The following is a 14,127-nucleotide window of genomic DNA, read 5'->3' on the forward strand; positions in this document are numbered from 1 at the left end:
TCTGAAGAGGTTATGCTCTTCAAGTTTTTATGTGCCAAAGACATTGAGGGAGGCATAACATCGTTATGATAACATGTGTCACATGTTGCTTACAATTTTCATTGCAAACACATTTATTTATGGTGATTTAGAATACTTGGCGTTTAGCCGTTACCACTTAGGCCGTTCCCTCTCATGTGGCCTTATGGGCTACTTGAGAGGCAGGCCTTCTAAAGGTTTTATCCTAATGCAAAAAATGAAATAAGCATAAAGAGATGGGTATGGCTTTTTGATCACCCATTTGAAGGGGAGAGCATATACCTATCACCTCATAAACACAGAAAAAAAGATTCTTTTTAACTCCAAATTGCAAATTTTTCTAGTCTAAATAGAGATGTTGCTCCATGAAAACATGGTGTTCCTTTTACCCTTCATAGCAATTGTGAAACAAAATTAAGATTGTTTGTGGTTTATTTTATTTGCACCAAATTGAAGTGTTTCTAAGCTACCCCTACAATAAAATCAGAAAATGTTAGTTGATGCATGGTGGGCTATCCAGCCTAATTTTCTTTTCAGGTTACAACTTTGACCTCTCTGTTTGTAGAAATAGATGTAATTACTAACATAGAATAGAAAGCAAACTGAACATAAACATTTTATCCTAATCTTACAAATGCGAACTAAATACTAATCAAATGCAAACAAATAACTTAGCAATTGCAAACTAACTACTGAGCAATTGCGAATTTCTGTAACATCAATTGCGAATTACTGATAGATCAATTGCACACTAGTTAAATTGGAAATTTTTTAGAATGTTAACAAAATGAAAAGACAAGAGAGAATTTATTCTGTGATGATGTCACTCCAGATTATGCGAGCCATTAATTCCATATCATCGTAGAAATTGAATTTGCAAGGAATCGATGAATGTTTTTATGGTATTGAGTGATTGCCTCTTCCTCTTCAAGTTCACAAAGTTTTCTCTCTGTCTTTAGAAAGTCAGCTGTCACCTGGAATTTTGAAAGTCACCTTATCTGCCATTGAATTAAATATATTTCATGCAAAAAAGATAATTTTTCCAAAATTTGAAAACATTAATGGGTTAATCTCGCAATTGAATATAAAGCCAAAATGACATAAAAAATCAGAAATTTGGGTTAAGGTAACAATTGTGCATTAGTAAGAGCAATTGCGCATCAAGATTAGATCAATTGCGAATCAAAATGCGGTCAATTGTGCATCATAATTTGCAATTGTGAATTTCTGTGCATTCAATTGCACACTAGATTTCCTGTACGACCCAACAACTCGGAAAAAAAATGAGGTTAGAATTCATGTTTCACATCAGGCTCACAATTTGTTTTCATGCCTGAAATCATTAAATCTATGCTAATTAGGAAGTAAGAACGAATCACCAATTCTTAACTAATTAATAGATTCAAACAACAAACCAATGAAATATAATACTAATCAAGAGAATTAAACAACAAATCAAGTAAAAACTCCCTCAATAGTATTGCAGTTTCAATTGTCCTTCTCCATATTGCTGATGTAGGTGGCTCTCAGATGTTGCATTGGGATTTCCTACATAAGATAGATAATAATTTTGAAGACTGTGATTTTGTGATTCTAGATTGAATTGAGAAAAGAGGTTGAATTTATAGTTTTTCAACACAAAGGAGGTGAGATAAAGAACTCAGGTGTTGATTGATAGATAACTAAGTTTGATTGATCAATGAACTCAATTGATTGGTTTGTTAACTTAGATTGATTGAAGAGTGAACTCAATTGATTGAAGAGTGAACTCAATTGATTAGCCAGTTGACTGGGCTGATTCACGAGATGACTGATTAGATGGATTAGAAGACTGAATTGATTGATTAGTCAGAAAAAGATGATTTTGAGTGAAAATGGGTGATTGAAGAGTTATTTGAGTTAACTAATTAGATAACTGATTTGATCAATTTTCATTTTCAACATGTGCTGTAGGATTTTGAAATTGAATTTGATTTTCATTTTCAATTTAGATTTGAAGTTGGATTTTCGAATGGTCAAATGCACATGAAATTCAACTAAAATTCACATTTGGTGAAATGTTAATTTAGAAGAAATGAAATTAAGTGAAATGAAGTGAAATTCAAATTTGGAGAAGAATGAAATGAAATTAGTGTTGGCATATGATGATAATATATGTTGTCATTGATGTCAATAAGTATAGGTCAACCGATATGAAGATTGGAAGAAGTTGTTATTGATGATCAAGTTGGAGAACCACTATGAAGAGATAAAGTGAATCGGTGTCAGGGTTTCACTAAGTGTGACTACCGGTTGGTAGTCTCAGCTCTAGGGTTTCCAGTTTGGCAATCTAGCTTGTGTGATGCAACCGGTGATATTCTGTGATGAGTTAGCTAAGAAATAAGGATGAGATTGAGATGCCATGTCAGTTTTGTTCATGTGAATGATTTCCTTGAGGATCTTGCATGTGAAGATTGACTGCATTAAATGTCTACCTCGAGAATGAACATTCTTCTTAGCGGTATGAGAAGAAAGCGCGATGGGTTACTGATTTCTATGTGCGGTGAATAATGGACGATGCAGAATGACTTGTAATATGTTTGAGATTGTTTCATTCTATGTAATGTGTTTGGACGGTCAGGATTGGACTGCTTGTAATTGTAAACCTAAATTGATTAGGGTTTAGGGTTTATGTTATCAACTTGATTGTTGTCTATAAGGTCGATGATGTTTGTTATTGTAAGTGTTGGTAAAAGTTGTGTGTGTATCCGAGTGATGAGATACTTTCCAGACCAGTGAGTGAAAACTGCAGAGTGTGATTACAGAGTAGAGGAACTGAAAAGGATTTTCCTTAGCATATAGTCTTGTTATCAGATCAGAGTTTTACCTGTTGTCTTCTAACCATTTCAACAGAAGGAAAATCCCTTTGTCAGGTAGCTTTAATAGGCTTATTGTAAAACCTCTAACCAGGTGACTCAAGTTCATTGAGTTCTTCAAATCCTCTAGCAAGGTAACCTTTAACAGGGTTTCAACCTTTAATAGGGTATATAGCCATCCCTTAATCGGGTGATCTTTAACAGGATCGGTTCCTAGCAGATCCTTATTGTAAAGTCTTTAACCGGACTAGACTCCTAACAGAGTGAACTTCAAAAGAGTTCAAAACAAGATTATGGGTATTCATCCCCACCGTGGTTTTTCCTATTTGGGTTTCCATGTGAAAAATTTGTGTGTCATGAGTTGTGCATTTTTCATGTGATGATTGAGTATTCTTTGTTTAGGTGAGTATGCATGCAGAGCTAATGGTTGTGGTATTACTGATACAACACATGCATATGTATATGGGTGAAGTAGTTATCAAGTGTCGAATAACATTTGAAGTATTCAGTTTCACTGGTTTAAGTTGTCTGAAGTCTTACTGTGTTTAACTAGTATTGCCATGGTTAAGTTCAGTAATGAAGACAACCGATTATCATTGTTTTAACTTGATAAGTTGTTGAGAAGTTTTTGTATGTACTGATTCACCCCTCCCTCTCAGTACCAGTTAGGTTATTTGTTGTTCATCATTATTCATCAATTGGTATCAGAGCAAATCCAGGTCCTCGGTGATATAAGCTTAACAGCTTGAGGTAAAAGGTCTTGCTTTAATGATGAAGAGGAAAGGTCCTAAGTTCAATAGAGATAACTTCAAAATATGGAAGGACATAATGAATATTTATATCAAGAGTTTGGGTGCTCAACATTGGAGCTATGTTGACAATGCCTATATAATCCCCACTGGCACTCTAACTAATGATTAGAAAAGAGAGATTCAAGAAAATGGGCAAGTCATGAAAGACCTTATTAGGAGTCTATCCGATATTGAGTTCATTGATGTACAAGATAAGGACACTCCTAAGGATGTATGGGACACATTGGAAACCATTTATGGTGGTGATGAACATGTCAAGCAAGCTAAGGAAGAAAGCCTTAGAGGAAAATTTAAAGACATGGGGATGGTTGAAGGTGAGACCATTCAACAATATGGCATAAGGATCAAAATTGTTGCTGGAGATATCAAGAGAACTGGTGGAACAATTGATGATGCCACCATTGCCAGTAAAGTTTTGAGATCATTGTTACCAGTCTATGCAATCAAAGTTGCTGCTATTCAAGAACTAAGGTCTATCAACAAAACCAAGGTATCCTTAGACTCTATCATTGCAAAGTTGACTGCATATGAGTTGAATAGCTATGATGGCAGTGTTCAGAAGACTGAGTCAACTTTTAGAGCATCTACTGCACCAACTAGAAAAGAAAAAGAAGTAAGTACCAGTTATGAATCCATGCAAAGAAGAGGTATGGATGATGAAGAGATTTTGATGTATTTTGAAGCTCTTCTTGCCAAGAGACTTCCAAAAGGCACCGGAAAATACAGAGGCAAGCTTCCTTTAAAATGTTTTTCCTGCAATAAGATAAGACATATAGCTGTTAACTGTCCTAACAATGACAATAAGGATAAATCAAAGAGGTTTAGAAAGTATAAAGGAGGAAATAGAAGAAATTGTCTTGTTGCAGTGGATGAAGGTGTTATTGATGAAGAATCCGAGGATGAAGAGAATGAGGAAATAGTGTTTGTAGCTGTAAAGGAAGAAGTGTCTGACAAGAAAGCACTTGTCTCTCGCATTGACAAATCTAATGAGTGAATTATTGATAGTGGTTGTTCTCACCACATGACTGGTGACTGGGGAAAGTTCCTGTCTCTAGAAGAATATGATGGAGGTGTTATCAGATTTGGAAATGATGCACCATGCTTGGTAAATGGTAAGGGATCCATCTCACTGAATGGAAAGAGCAGTGCCGATGATGTCTACTGGGTAGAAGGCCTTAAGCATAACCTTTTGAGTGTTACTTAGCTAAATGACAAAGGACTCATTTTGGAGTTCAAAGGTGGAGTCTGCAGTATAATTGGAAAGAGTGGTGAACTTATTGCCACCGGTAAGCAGACCAGAGGTAACTTGTTTCAGATGAATGCCAAGATTAGTTGGTGTCTGATGGTGAAGTTTGATGAGAGTTGGATATGGTATAGGAGACTTTGTCATATGAACTTTGACAATATTATAAAAGCTAGTAAGATCAAGGTGGTAAGAGGATTGCCTTTGCTAAACAAACCGGAGAATTCTTTATGCAGAGAATGTCAACTTGGGAAGATGTCTTCCTCAAATTTCAAAGGTAAGTATTTTTCAGTAGAGAACTTACTTGATCTTGTGCATACTGATTTGTGTGGTCCTATGAAAACTAGAAGTATTCAGGGAGATAGGTATTTCATGATTCTTACTGATGATTGCTCAAGAATGATGTGGGTCACATTCTTGAAAGACAACTTTGAGGCATCTGGAAAGTTCAAATCCTTTAGAGCATTAGTAGAGAAGGAAAGTGGTCAAAATATAAAATGCCTAAGAACTGATCAAGGAGGTGAATTCACTTTTGATGAAATCAACAAGTACTATGAAGATAACGGTATCAAGAGGCAGTTGTCTACCCCAAGGACACCACAACAGAATGACATAGAAGAAAGGAATAACATGATTGTAGTTGAAGCGGCCAGAACAATGCTGATCCAAGGGAAGGTTTCTCACACTTTTTGGAGAGAAGCGGTGAGCACTGCAGTGTATACTATGAACTGGGTACTCATCAAGAAAGGTAAAGATAAAAATCCTTATGAGTATTAGACTAGAAAGACTCCCACTGTGAGTTATTTTAAAGTATTTGGCAGTAAGTGTTACATCAAGAGAGGTGAGCATCTAAGCAAGTTTTATGCTAAATGTGATGAAGGAATATTTCTGGGATATTCCACTAAGAGAAAAGCTCTCAAGTGCTACAACAATAGAACACAATTTTTTTTTTAGAGTATCTATGTCATGCTTGATGAATCCCCCAAGGAAACCTACAATGAGCAAGTGGAAGATGAACCAGGTGTAGTCTTCTGGGAATCAGTTAAGAAAAAAACAAGTAAGAACTTAGTATTCTTGTACCGATAGAAGCTACAGTAGGTGAAGAAGAAAAGGAAAAGTAAGCAGAACCAGCTAGAGTCATTCGTAGATATGTGAAACTACATCATGATCCAAAGCAGATCATAGGAGATAAAGATGCAGGGATACTCACAAGAAGAAAGGTGAAAGAGAACTCTTGCATGATTTTTGAATTTGAGCCTAAGATTTGTAAAGAAGCACTTACTGATGAAGATTGGATTAAGGCAATGGTAGAGGAGCTAGACTAGATAGAAAATAATGCAAAATGGTCTTTGGTACCCAGACCAAAACACAAGAATGTCATAGGTACCAAATGGGTCTTCAGGAATAAGCTAAATGAAGAAGGCATAGTTGTAAGGAACAAGGAAAGACTTGTATGCAAGGGATATGCTCAGGAAGATGGAGAAGACTATGGAGAAACCCTTGCCCCAGTGGCTAGACTGGAAGGTGTTCAAATGCTACTTGCATTTGCAGCATTTAAGGGATTCAAGGTATACCAGATGGATGTAAAGTCTGTGTTCTTGAATGGAATCCTAGAAGAGGAAGTGTATATTGAGCAATCAGATGGGTTTTCCTTATCAAAAGATAGTAACATGGTTTGTAGATTACACAAGGCCCTGTATGGATTGAAACAAGCACCAAGGGCATGGTATGAACATTTACACTCTCATCTTGTGAAGATAGGATTTTAGAGAACAAGTGAGGATAGTAACATCTACCTGAAATCTGAAGGTGATTAGATTCTAATCTGTGAAGTGTTTGTAGATGACATAATCTTTGGAGGAGGTGATGAAATGAGCCATGCATTTACAGATGAAATGAAGAAAGAGTTTGAAATGTCTTTGATTGGAGAGATAAAGTTCTTCATTGGTCTACAGATTCAATAGATGAATGAGGGTATCTTTATTACCTAGTCCAAGTATGTCAAAGAGGTATTGAAGACCTTTGGCATGGAGGAGAGAAAACCGGTTGGTACACTAATGGTGACTGGATGTAAATTGACTAAGGAAGATGATTCAACGTTAGTGAATGAGAAGGAGTATCGGTTAGTGATCGGTAAGCTGCACTATGTGGTGCACAATAGACCAAATATTGCTCATGCAGTGGGCATAGTAGCTCATTTTTAGAAAATTCCAAGAGAATCCCACTTGGTAGCAGTCAAGAGGATTCTTAGATACCTAAAAGGGATAGTCGATTATGGATTGTGGTATCCATGCAATGGTGATTTTAATCTCAAGGTATTTACCAATGCAGATTTGGGAGGTAATGTGGACGACCAAAAAAGCACAATCAGTGGAGCATTCTTTCTTGGTGGAAGACTAGTCTCCTGGATGAGCAAGAAGCAAAGCTATACTTCTCAGTCTACAACTGAAGCGGAGTATGTGGCAGAATTTATGAATTGCACTCAGGCAATCTAGATGAAACATGTATTGGATGGTTTCAAAGTACCTGTATCTAAATCGGTGAGTATTTTCTATGATAATACTAGTGCAATTAATATTTCCAAAAATCCAGTATTGCATGCTAGAACTAAGCACATTGAGCTCAAGTATCATTTCTTAAGAGAAAATGTTCAAAATAGAGAGGTTGTATTACAAGATGTTTCTAGTAAGGAGCAGCTAGCAAACATATTCACTAAGCCCTTACCGAAGACTACGTTTACCTATTTGAGAGGTGAATTAGGGGTTTTGCCCCTTCATGAAGTGAATTAAAAATGTGTGCTCCACATCAGCTAGGTATTATAGTGACAAACCTTTTAGGATTGATGTGTTGAAGGATGCTACTCCATAGGGGGAGCAACATAGTGGAGTATCGAGCTTGTGCCTCCACTTTGGCATTGTTGTCAAAGGGGGAGAAGATATCTAATGATGAAGATAGTTGCACTGGTCTATGATGTTTTTAATTGCAATGCTACACTGAGCATTGCCATCAATGCCAAAGGGGGAGATTGTTGGAATATGATGATATGATGATAATATATGTTGTCATTAATGTTAATAAGTACAGGTCAACTGGTATGAAGATTGGAAGAAGTTGTTATTGATGATCAAGTTGGAGAACTGGTATGAAGAGATGTAGTGAACGGGTGTCACGGTTTCACTAAGTGTGACTACCAGTTGGTAGTCTTAGCTCTAGGGTTTCCGGTTTTGCAATCTAGCTTGTGCGATGCAATCGATGATATTCTGTGATGAGTTAGCTAAGAAATAAGGATGAGATCAAGATGCCACATCAGTTTTGTGCACGTGAAGGATTTCCTTGAGGATCTTGCATGTGAAGATCGACTGCATTAAATGTCTACCTTAGGAATGAACATTCTTCTTAGCGGTATGAGAAGAAAGCATGATGGGTTACTGATTTCTATGTACGGTGAAGAATGGACGATGCAGAATGACTTGTAATCTATTTGAGATTGTTTCATTCTATGTAATGTGTTTGGACAGTCAGGATTGGACCACTTGTAATTGTAAACCTAAATTGATTAGGGTTTAGGGTTTATGTTACCGACCTAATTGTTGTCTATAAGGTCGATGATGTTTGTTATTGTAAGTGTTGGCAAAATTTGTGTGTGTATCCGAGTGATGAGATACTATCTAGACCAGTGAGTGAAAACTACAGAGTGTGATTACAGAGTAGAGGAACTGAAAAGGATATGCCTTACCATATAGTGCTGTTATCAGATCAGAGTTTTACCTATTGTCTTCTAACCATTTCAACAGAAGGAAAATACCTTTGTTGGGTAGCTTTAACAAGCTTATTGTAAAACCTCTAACCAGGTGACTCAAGTTCATTGAGTTCTTCAAATCCTCTAGCAAGGTAACCTTTAACAAGGTTTCAACCTTTAATAGGGTATATAGCCATCCCTTAACCGGGTGATCTTTAACGGGATTAGTTCCTAGTAGAACCTTATTGTAAATTCTTTAACCTAACTAGGCTCCTAATAGAGTGGACTTCAAAAGAGTTCAAAACAAGCTTGTGGGTATTCATCCCCACTGTGGTTTTTCCCATTTGGGTTTCCACGTGAAAAATCTTTGTGTCATGAGTTGTGCATTTTTCATGTGATGATTGAGTATTCTTTGTTTAGGTGAGTATGCATACAGAGCTAATGGTTGTGGTATTATTGATACAACACATGCATATGTATATGGGTGAAGTAGTTATCAAGTGTTGAATAACATTTGAAGTATTCAGTTTTACTAGTTTACGTTGTTTGAAGTCTTACTATGTTTAACTAGTATTGCCATGGTTAAGTTCAGTAATGAAGACAACCGGTTATCATTGTTTTAACTTGATAAGTTGTTGAGAAGTTTTTGTATGTACTGATTCACCTCCCCCTCTCAGTACCAGTTAGGGTATTTGTTGTTCATCATTATTCATCAATTAGGTAAAATTAATTAGAATTATAATTTGAGGATTGGAGGAATAATTATTAATTTATTTAAATAATTTAAATGAAATATTTAAACTTTAGAAATGAGTTTAATTAAATAATATAAATATTATTTAGCTAAGGGATAAGTCATAACTAATTAAATAAATAATATTTAATTAATATTTAAGAAGGGTTTGATTGATTAAAGAATAGCAATAGAATAATTAGAAATGGTGAATGTGATGATCAGAAGAAATAATTAGTTTAATCAAATAATTAAAGAATTATTTAATTAATTAGATGAATAATTAGTATTCAATTGATGAGATATTTTTTAGGTGTCTACAACTTCAACTCATTCAGGATCAATTCTAACTCCCTCCTTGGATATTATGTGCCCTAGCATCTTATGCTCTATGACTACAAAATGACATTTCTTAGGGTTTAATGAAATGTCGTATTCTAGTGCCTTATTGAATAAGCAGTTAAGTCATCCTGATATATTACCATAATGATATTTATTAAATTAGTGAAGCTTATGTCCATCACCCTTTGAAATGTTGCACTAGCATTAGTCAAACCAAAAGGCATTCTAACATAAACATAAGTCCCCCATGGAGTAGTGAAAGTTGTATTATACTATTTAGATTCCTTAACCTTGACTTGATGGTAATGAGAGAATCCGTCCATCATAGACAACAATTCACACCTAGTCACCTTTTGCAATAGAGCCTCCATATTTGGCTAGGATAGTTGTCTTTTAGAGATGACATGTTTAAATTCCCGAAGTCCACACATAATCTAATATCTTCGTTCTTCTTCCTTACAAGAACTAGATTTGACACCCATGATGAAAGCCTAATTGGTTTTATTATGCCACCATCTCTGATCTTTTGTAGCTCTTCTTGCATCTTAAGGGCCAATGTAGGATTGATATGTCTTTCCTTTTGTTTAAATGGTTTAGCATCAAGTTTCAGTGGTATTTCATGCTAAAAGAGATCTTCTCTATAAGCTTTCAGATCATTGTATGACTAGGAAAATACATGTTTTTATTTTCTTAATAAGTCTATAATCATATATCTGACCTTTGGGCTAATTTTTCTACCAATATATACCTTTTTCGAAGCATTGTTTGTTCCCAAATTTACTTCTTCCAAGTCTCCATTGTTAATTGGGGTAACTTTTGTATTTACCCTGTCATTCCCATCAAAAACCCTTTCTAAGGCTACCAACCCCGTGGGTATATTATTTGTCTTTAACTGTACTATTTCATTCCCAAAAATAGTTTCTTTTCCATCTACTACTTGGACTAAGGCATTACAGTCTATTTGCTCGGATTCATATTGGTCCATACATTGTAAAAATTTTAATAAATCATCATCATCGTTAAATACCTGCCAATGATATACATTATCTGGTACTACAGGTCTCACCTTGATTTCTACCTCAGTTATACCAACAAGAGTCAAATCATTTTTTCTTAGAGCAATATTTTCTTAGAAATCTGCTATTATGTTTTTTGATATATCAACCCAGTCAATTGAGAATGCATCTAACAATTCCACTGAGTTCCATGCTGTATTTTTATACTATTTTAGCCTCTTGTTTTTGTAAGAGTATTTAGATATAACTTATGACACTATAAGTTCTAAATCTCCAAAGAAACTTAATAGTTTTATGCCATACTTTATAGCTATGTTCGATCCTAACATTTGTGCTTCATACTCAACTATATTCTTTGTACACTCAAATGATAATAATAATGAATATTTGAATGTTTTACCACTTGGAGTGATGAGGACTACACCTTCTCCATTTCCTTCTTCACTACAGGCTCCATCAAAATACATCTACCATATGCATTCTTCATTTAACTATAATTCCCTATCAATTGGATGAGTGTTTTTTGGTAGTGGTCATGTAGGTTCAATCCTGAAGCTTCTTAAATCGACATTACAAAAGGAAATCATCTAATTAGGGTCGACATTTTCAATTGCATGTTCAACTCTTGGATCTTTGTATAGCTTGACATCTTTCCCATTCATGGGTATTGTTGCATAAGATAGATCTAATTGGACATTTCCTCGAACTATTGTTGTCCATTGTCTAGAAAGGAGTATCCCAAAGTATGGGGGGTATCAACCACAATGACATCTGTTTTGTATGACGCCTTAGGGTATGATGCTAAACTAAGTTCCACATCCCACATCACTCCAATAACTGGGACAGATTGGTTATCCATGGTATAAAATTTCCCATGTGGTATCCACCCATAACCTTAATTATTTCATCACTACAAATGGCATAATATTTATTGCAGCTATTGAATCTATCATACAAGTTTTAACCAATCTGTTGTTGATCAATAAGGTAGTATAAAAAGGATCAATTTGTGAAGGGTTCCTGGTTAGGCTATCCCCTAAATATACTTCGAGGGTTTTCATCACCTCTCTTTCACATCTATCCTTACCCCTGCTTTCCTGTCCACCATCTATCTCATCCACAAAAGCTTCAGTTTTGTGAGACATACTTGAAATCAACTTGACAATATTGTTTCTATATTCTTCAATTTTTATCATTTCCAAAAGTGGGACTAACATCTTGATTTGTGACAAAGCTTGTGTTATATCAAATGAGTTTATAGTTTGATCATCGTGACTTACCTTAGGCTCAATTGGCTTCTGTTTTTCAGCACCTTGCTACTTCTACTAATAATGTTGTGGAATTTTGATTTTATCTATTGTCATTTCTTTTGGGACATATTTCTGGGCGACTTTTGAGTGTGATTGTTTACCTTCATTCTATTTCTTTGTTTGAGGAATTGACTTTGCAACAACTTTGTTTTTCACAAATATCCCAACAGGTGTCCCTTGGTCAGGGTTGACATTTATGTTCTTGAGATTGTAATTACTCCTTGCTTGAGCCACCATTGCAATTGTTAATGCCTTAATTTCTTCTTCTATTGGTCTTCTTAGATATGTTTGGTCTTATTGATGTCTGGCCATATATACTTGGTGTAGTGTCATGAAATTGCGACCCTTACAATTTGTGACCACCTTGGTGATTCGAATCCCTAAGCCTGATCAAAGACGCGAGACTTACTCAACCCCTAGAAACTATCTTGTTCTACCCTCCACATTGCCTGAACCTGCTTCCTATCCTTAGATAAGGGCAGTGGCACCCCTGTCCTCCTAGGATAGGGGTGTGGCACCCTTGTACTTACCCTATTTTGGGGCCCCCTCTGTCCTATCTCTACATTGGACTTTGCATAAAATGGGGAAAACTTTCTTGTGTCGGAATGTGATGGAAAATCAGTCAATCAACCCTAATTGACGAGTATATAAGTCACATTTTCCCTCCCATTTGGCATACATTTAGATACATGAGATCACACATTCAAGCATTCCTTTCCAGCATTGAGCATTCTCACGTCTCCCTTCAAGGCTAGGTGTTGCATTCAAGTCAAGGATTCAACCATTGAAGAGGAGATCCCTTTCAACATTCATTTCAATACAAGAAAATCTATCTACATTCTATCTACAACCTCCCTTGAGGTGACTTACATTTCAGTCTTTCATTTACATTTACTTGCAAGTACTTTCTTTCATCATTTGGTTAATTCCAAAACTAGGGTTTGACCTGAAGGCAAACCCCCAATCCCAACCCCTTTTCCTCTCTTTTCTATGTGTAGGTTGCATGTGCATAGTTGTGTTTGTATATTTGGACTCCATTTGTAGAGGTGGAAAAACCCTTTTCATTTCGTGGATTTTTTGAAGGACCGTGGACACTTTCAGCACAATCCTGACAACTTTTCCTCAAATTCGCAAGGCAGCTTCATCTTGACATATTATAGCTAGATCTATGTGAACAACTTCATCTCACGCTTCTATCTTGAGTTATAATTAGTTCTTTGCTACTTTTACACTTAACATAATTCAATCATCTTCCAATCTAAAAGACAGGTTAACTTATCATTTCTATCTTATTATCAATTCATTTAGTATTCAATCTCTGCCCTAAGAGATTGGATCTAGTGAATTCCCCCTGTTTTAAATGTAATGTGAATAAGGTGTTTGAAGGGAAATCCGTAGTGAAACTCTTATCTCTCCTCGGAGGAAGAAAAACTGTCCTCTTGATCTCTCCATCATTCACCCTTTTTCACCATTACATTTTGGTGAACCTGACATCTTACATGCTTTATTCTGAAAATCATTGCATATTTTTCATTTACAAGTTTAATTTTCTTCAAAATTAGTGGTCAAATTCAATTTCTTGTCCAAGGGGTTGAGCTTAGTTGGTTAAAGCAGTGAGTTCTAAATGTGGAGGCCCAAGTTCAACTCCCATGAGGGACACCTTTGTGTAGAATTCTAAGTTGTGACTCTTGTTCTTCCATTGGTTGTTTAAAGTGGATTTCTAAGTTGTGACCCTTGGTCTTCCAATTGTTGTTTCTAGTTTGGTGCTCGAAAGGAGCTAGTATGTAATAAGTTTGTAACGTGGATGCTCGAATTAGCAAAAAATGAACTTAGTGATTCTCTGATACTTAATACAAAAAAATTCAATTTCTTCATTGTCTTGTTCAATTTGCAAATCAAATTCACAAAATTAAGAGGTTAGTTGTCAAAACCCTAATTTTTAAAAATCATCTTGAAATTGTGCAAAAAGTGAATTTCCATTTAATTTTCAGATTTGTGATTGTTTTCAAACTTATCTTCTATTCTAAGATTCAAATTTTCAATTTCCCTCCTTTTTTCA

The sequence above is a fragment of the Cryptomeria japonica genome, chromosome 2 (genome assembly GCF_030272615.1).
Source record: "Cryptomeria japonica chromosome 2, Sugi_1.0, whole genome shotgun sequence".
NCBI classification, from domain to species: Eukaryota; Viridiplantae; Streptophyta; class Pinopsida; order Cupressales; family Cupressaceae; genus Cryptomeria; species Cryptomeria japonica.